At 45.0% G+C, this 7322-nt stretch overlaps 1 pseudogene; it reads right to left on the bottom strand.

Moving 5' to 3' along the window:
* Positions 1-4143: 4143 nt before the first annotated feature.
* LOC102254620 lies at positions 4144-4821 on the bottom strand (annotated as a pseudogene).
* Between the last annotated feature and the right edge of the window lie 2501 nt (positions 4822-7322).

Below are 7322 nucleotides of genomic sequence, written 5' to 3'. Positions count from 1 at the left end.
ACAGGTTTTTTTTAAATTGATTTTTGAGGGAGAGGGATAGAAATAGAAACATCGACGAGAAAAAAACATTGATCAGCTGCCTCCTGCACACCCCACACTGGGGATCAAGCCTGCAACCAAGGCATGTGCCCTGGACAGGAATCGAACTGGTGACCTCTTGGTTCATAGGTCGATGCTCAACCACTGAGCCACGCCAGCCGAGCTCCATTGATTATTAGGGAGTGGAAGGGAGGAAGGGAGAGGAAGAGAGAGAGAGAGAGAGAGAGAGAGAGAGAGAGAGAGAGAGAGAAACATCGATGTGAAAGAGACACATTGATTAGTTGCCTCTAGCATGCGGCCTGCCTGGGGCTGGAGATCGAACCTGCAACCCAGGTATGTGCTCTTGACTGGGAATTGAACCCTTTGGTGCATGGGCTGATGTTCTAACCACTGAAGAACACAGGCCAGGGCTCTAATAGTGTTGTGTTTTTTTTATATTCCTCACCCAAGGATATGCTTAGAGGGAGAGAGAGAGAGAAAAACATTGATGTGAGAGAGAAACATCAATCAGCTGTGCGTGTCCCAATTGGGGATTGAGTTCACAACCTGGGTATGTACCCTGACCAGGAATTGAACTGGCAACCTGTTTGGTACCATAGATTTTTGGGCCAACCAACTGAGTCACTGTGGCTAGGCTCTAATAGCTTTTTGGGGTAATCTTTAGGATTCTCTCTCTCTATATAGGGTGTCCCAAAATTCAATTGCAAATCTTGTGTGGATTTTGGGACACTCTATAGTATGTCATCTGCAAATAACATTTTTACTTCTTCCTTTCCAATTTGGATGCCTTTTATTTCTTTTTCTTGTCTGATTACTGTGGCTAGGACTTCAAATATTATGTTGTATAAGAGTGGTGAAAGTGGACATTCTTGTCTTGTTCCTGACCTTAAAGAAAAATGATTTTAGCTTTTCCCTAGTGAGTATGATGTTAGCTGTGGGTTTGTCATATATGGCTTTATTATGATGAGGTATGCTCCTTCTACCTGCACTTTGCTGAGAGTTTTTTTTTATCATAAATAGATGCTATATTTGTCAAAAGCTTTTTCTGCATCTACTGATATTATCATAAGATTTTTATCCCTCATTTATTTGGTGTGTCACATTAATTGATTTGTGAATATTGAACCAACTTTGCATTCCAGGAATAAATCTAACTTGATCTTTTTAATATATTGCTGAATTCAGTTTGCTAATATTTTAGTGAAGATATTTGCAACTATTTTATCAGGGATATTGCCTATAATTTTGTTTGTAATGTCTTTGGTTTTAGAATCAAGGTAATGCTGGTCTCATAAAATGAACTTAGGAGCATTCCCTCCTCTTCAACTTTTTAAATAGTTTGAGAATAGGTGTAAATTATTTTTTGAATACTTGGTAAAATTTACCTGTGAAGCCATCTGATCCAGGATTTTTGTTTTTTGGGAGTTTATTGATTACTGATTTGATTTAATTAGTAGTTACTGGTCTGTTCAGATTGTCTGTTTCTTCTTGGATCAGTCTCAAAGGTTGTGTTTCTAGGAATTTATCCATTTCTTCCAGATTGTGCAATTCATTGACACATAATTGTTTTTAGTAATTTCTTATAATGCTTTGTATTTCTGTGGTGTCAGTTTCACTTCTCTTGCATTTTATATTACTTGTTTCGGTCCTTTCTCATTTTCCTTGATGAGTCTGATTAAAGGTTTATCAATTTTGCTTATCTTTTCAAAGAATCACCTCTTGGTTTCATTGACCTTTTGTATTTTTTTGGACTCTTTTTTTTGGTTTATTTTCGCTCTGATTTTTATTATTCCCTTCCTTCTGCCCACTTTGCCCTTTGTTTGTTGTTCTTATTTTAGTTCCTTTAGATGTAAAGTTAGATAGTGCATTTGAGATTTTTTTTTTGTTTCTTCTAATAAATTTTTTCAGAGAGGAGAGAAGAGGGAGAGAGAGAGAGAGAGAGAGAGAGTGATGAGAGAGAATCACCGATTGACTGCCTCCTGAGAATTTTCTTGTTTCTTGAGGTAAGCCTGAATTGCTATGAATTTTCCTCTTAGAACTTGTGTTGGCTATGTCCCATAGATTTTTTAGGTCATTGTGTTTTCATTATCATTTTTTCAGGTAGGCATCTTTTGATTTCTATTTTTATCTCATTAATCCATTCATTATTAATAGCATGTTATTTAGCCTCCATGTGTTTGTGTATTTTTCAGTTTTCTTCTTATGATGACAGTCTTATAGAAGCATCTTTTCTCTTGCCACTTTAAACATTTTCTCTTTGTCTTTAACCTTTTAGGGTTTATCTTGTTTGGACCTCTCGATGTTTCCTTGACTTGTATGTCTATTTCCTTTGCCAGGTTAAAGAAGTTTTCAGTCTTTATTTCTTCAAATAGGTTTTCAATCCCTTGCTCTCTCTCTTCTCCTTCTGGCACCCCATGACGTGAATGTTGGTATGCTTGGTGTTGTCCCAGAAGTCCCTTAAGCTAGCCTCATGTTTTTAAATTCTTTTTTTCTTTTTTTTGTTCCACTTGGGTGTTTTCTGCTACCTTGTCTTCTAAATCACTGATTCAGTGCCTCTGCTTAATATAATCAGCCATTGACTCCTCCCATTGTATTCTTAATTTCAGTTATTATACTCTTCATTTTTCACTGGTTCTTTTTTCTGGTTTCTATCTTTTTGTATAAATTCTCAGTGAGTTCATCTATTCTTCCCATAAGTTCATTGAACATTCTTATAACCAGTGTTTTCAACTCCATATCTGCTAAATTGCTTGCTGCCTCCATTTTGTTTAGTTGTTTTTCTGGAGTTTTGTCCTTCCTTTTTTTTTTTTTTTTTTTTTTTACTTGAGACATGTTTCTTTGTCTTCTTATTTTGGCTGCCTCCCTATGTAGGTGGTCCTACTACATCTCCCAGTCATGGCCATGTGGCCTTATGTGTAATGGGTATCCTGTGGGGCCCAGTGGTGCAGTCTCCCTGTTCACCTGAGCACAGTGCTCCAGGGGTGTCCCTAGTGTGGGTTGTGTGTGCCCTCCTGTTGTAGTTGAACCTTGATTGCTGTTGGCATATCAGTGGGTGGGATTGACCCTCAGGCTAACTGGCTGTGTGGAGTGGCCGTGACTATAGCAGACAAGTTGTTGTATGGGGTCTGGCCTCACAGAGTGGAATTTGCTCTAGCAGGGCTTTGTTGCTTAATCCACCTTTTGGGTGTGTCATTGGTAAAGTTAATTGGGTGGTGTGCAGGTATGGTCTGAAACTGGCCACCGTGTGTGTCGGTTCCGAGCCCTCTTAGGAAGTTCTCTGGTGTAGGCCCAGGTCAGCCGCTGCCTGTGCCCCTCCCAGGGCCGCCTGGTAGGAGAAACAAAGTGATCTGCCTGTGCTGGTAGCTGCTTGTGCTGAGCTTGTAGGTACCTAGGAGAGGCTATGCTTTGAACTGAAACCAGTTGCCACCAGTGCCAGGCTGGGGGCCACTTAGCAAGAGGCACATGGCACACCGAGGCCAGCCACTTTGTGTTTGGGTTTTGTGGACCTTTCATAGATTTCAGGGAAGTCCACAGAGTGGTGGTGGCTGGCTACTTGTGAGGAACTGCTGCTGAAGGAAGTTTGGGCCTGTGTATGAGTTGGGTGGGGCAGGGGTTTCAGGTAATCACCAGGGTGGTGTGAGGGGTGCTAGCCAGTTTGATGGAGACTCAGATATGGCACCAGCCTGTGCCTGCAGGCCGAGTGGGTGGAGGGCTTAGAAAAGGAACAGTGGCACCTACCTGCACTTCTGTCTGGGAGAGCTGCTCCTCAAGCCATCACTCTGAAGCCAGATAATTCAGTTCCTCTCCGTATGTCCCTGGAGCTTTTCAAGCTGTTACTCAGGCTCAGAATAAGTGATTCCATAAGTGATTAAGTCTATGCATGGGCTTTAAAAGTGTGCCTCGGACTCCAGGGGCCCTCCGTCTCAGTCAGCCACAATTTCCTCTGGTTTTCACAGCCAGGTGTTGTGGGGTCTCCTCTTCTTGGCACTGGTGCTCTGGACTGGGGAGCCCAGTGTGGGCTGGGACCCCTTGATCCTCAGTGGGGACCTTTGAAGCTGAGATATCCCTCCTGATTCTTTTATTTGTTAATGGTAGTAGTATGGTTTATTAAGCTGTGCCTTAGTACAGACACTGGGGCTTGCCCAGGATGCTCTTGGTGTATAAAGCCTAATGTTCTTCCAGTTCTTTTTGAGCAACGACACCAGGAAATTGACAGTGAAGTAGCTGTTGTATACAAGCTTATCATCATCTGTCATCTTAACATGACCAAGAGCCACTGCCAGACACACACCTCCTCTTCACCTGGAACTTGATTGTGGATTTCACTTCATTGACTTCGGCTGCTGTGCTCTCATTGTGAGTCAGCAAGGAAGGGAACTTGCCAGACTTACTTAGGCCTGGGTCCAGGATTCGTGGGATCCGCTTGACCAGAAGTCTCTGAAGCCAAAAAGTCATTATACTGCTTAGCCAGCTTCTTGACCAGTTTCTTACTCTTGTTGAGTTTCTTCATGCTTTGATGTCCATGTCAGGGATATCCACAGCCTTGGCCTTGTCACAGTGCTGCTGGTCTCCCAGAACACATACTGAGACTTGGGGTGGGGAGTGGAATTGAGCCTGAGGTAACCCAGGGTGTTTGTCCCTCTGAGGGTCATAGTTCTTCAAGCTGACCTGCAGCTCCACAGTCTCCAAAAACTTCCAGCACTTGCACTGGTTCCCGTGCAGGACTTCCCGCACTGCCTCGCAGAGGATGTCACAGGAGACATTGCTGCTCATGGTGCCTTGAGCCACAAAACCCAGAAAGAGCTCCCTCCTGATTCTCAGCCACCACATACGGTGTGATGCCAGCCACTTTCAGATTTCTGTCCCTCCTACCAGTCTTGACATGGTTTCTTCTTCATATCCTTAGTTATAGTAGTTCGTTCAGCTAGTCTTCAGGTGGTTCTCAAGGATGGTTGTTCTATTTAGTTGTAATTTTGATGTGGTCATGGGAGATGGCAAACACAGCATCTACCTACTCTATCATCTTGACTAGAACTCCAAATTTTTTCTTTTTGTTCATTGGTGTTTCCTAATTTTTGCACAATTATAGCTTCTGTAAAAACAAAAAGTTTATTTTTTATTTAAAAAATGAGAGCCTTAGATTAGATGCTTCTTTCTGTCTGTAGAATCCCTTGATTTCATTATAGCTCTCAACTGTTGTTTTCTCTGGTTTCTTTTCTTTCTTTGGCTTCATGAAAGAATGATTTCATTTTCCAATGTGCTCACTGTAGGGACACTGTGTTCCTCAAGGTCTGGGGTGTAGTCTGCAGCCAGGTCTGGGCCACTTGCAATAGGGGCATGCTGAGGGGGATGGGCCATGGGGCCTGGCCAGGTAACACTGGGTGAAGAACTTTTATATAGCCTGGGGTGAGACATGCAGAGGGAGGAAGAAGCAGAGGAGTTCAGCAGAGGAAGTAAAGTTCTATCCCTTCTTACTCTACTTCTCCCTAAAAGGAAGAAAACACTATATCAGCCCAAGAAACCATCAGCCAGGATCCTTAGAGAGGTCAGAATCATTGGAGAGAGATGCTAACCCAGGAGGTGGGAGTCTCAGCAGAGTTCGTTCTCTAGGCTAGAAGGAGGGGGAGAGGGGGCTCTGTAGTTGATTTTGTTCTCAGGAAATGGGCTGGTTTGGGTGCCTGTGACCTGGAGCCTGGGGGACTTGGGACCCAACACTCTCATAATCTGGTGAGCAGCACTTTCCACTTAGATCCCAGAGTTTTTAAAAATAAGAATCTGTGGAATCTGAACCCATTGGATAAATGCTATTTTGAAGTAGAAAGAAAGCAATCTATGAACCCCTTCCTTATTATTATCCTGGTATTAAAAAGAAGCCAACCACAATCTCTTCAGTTGAGACTGCTGTACTGATCAACCTGTGTCCCCATCCCTTCTTTCTCGCAGCTGTGAGGCTGTCCATGCCAGGCTCAAGGGCAGGCTGTGCGCTGTGGCCCTGGGGGTGGACACCGTCCTGAGGCTGGTGCTTACCCTGTCTCCACTGTGCAGCCCAGTGGCCTGTTCTTTCAAGGTGACTTGCTCCCTGTGTGAAGGCAGCTGATACCCTCTTTCCCTAAAACCACAGGCTAGGGGTCTCTTGAGGTGGACTCTCTTTCCCATGAAACTTGGGGGTGGGGGTGGAATTGTGCCCGGGCTTCCTTGGCAAGATGGCCTTCACCTGTCGGTTGAGTTTTGTGAAGCGCTTCACCTGACTTTGCCCCCCCCTTCTTCCCCCCGCCCCCACACTGTTTTTCATCTATTTTTCTGAACTCAGTAGGTGCCTTGAGGACATAAGTGCTCAGATTGTGATCCCTGTCATCAAATTCCTGGTCTGGGTAGAGGCATTCCTGTGGGTACTCGGTGGAGTGTTCCCAGGGGAATGGGCTGTCTAGAGCAGCAATATGAAGCAAGCACCATGACCCTGCTTCCCTGTGTCTGTTCAGGTTTTTGTCTCTATCTGGACAGGATCCTGAGGGTGAGCTCTGAGAGGAGGCACGTTGAGAGAAGATGCAGCAGAAGAGACCTGGGTAGAAGCTAGGGTCTTCTCTCTGGTTCTCTTTCCCATCATAGATAACCACCCGCTTGAGCTGTTATGAAGCTCTGGTGACCCTGCAGTGTGAAGAATGGTGTGCCTTCTCCCACCGTGCTCCTTCCCAACCCTGGCTACTGCCCACCAGGTCCCAACACACCACACTCTGCGCCCCAAGCCTCCCAGCTAGGATATGGGCCTGAAGACCCTCCCCTCAGCCACTTCGAAGCTCCGGTCCTCCACCCCGTCTCCCTTCTGTTGCAGTCACGACACTCTGTGGGGCCCTTTGGCAGGAACAACTCCCCTGGGGGCCGCTCCCTGGCAGGTGTCTGTGGGATGACTGAGCTGGGGCCCAAGCACAGCAGACAGAGGCCAGGCCAGGCTGCTGCAATGTTCATATCTTTGCTTCCCCCCACCACCCTCTCATCTTTAGATCAGAAATCAGCCCCCACACACTTGCCTCTTGCTAGAACATCCTCCTCACCAGCTGAAGAGGAGAAACTAACTGAAATCCTGGGAGAGCCGGCTCAGAGATTTAAATAGGCCAGGCCAGACCCAATGTGGGGCCAGAATCATCTTAGCAAACATGAGAAGGTGCGGAGCAGGGACAAAGCATACTTCACTTCCCCTTTGCCCCAAAGATGCCCCTGTTACAATGAGGAACCTACAAGGGGTGGAACTTTTATTTTAAAACTAGAGGCCCGGTGCACAAAAATTT

This window comes from Myotis brandtii, unplaced genomic scaffold (genome assembly GCF_000412655.1).
Source record: "Myotis brandtii unplaced genomic scaffold, ASM41265v1 scaffold500, whole genome shotgun sequence".
Lineage (NCBI taxonomy): Eukaryota > Metazoa > Chordata > Mammalia > Chiroptera > Vespertilionidae > Myotis > Myotis brandtii.
The sequence above is the reverse complement of the archived record's forward strand: the minus strand, read 5'-3'. Positions and strand labels throughout refer to the sequence as shown.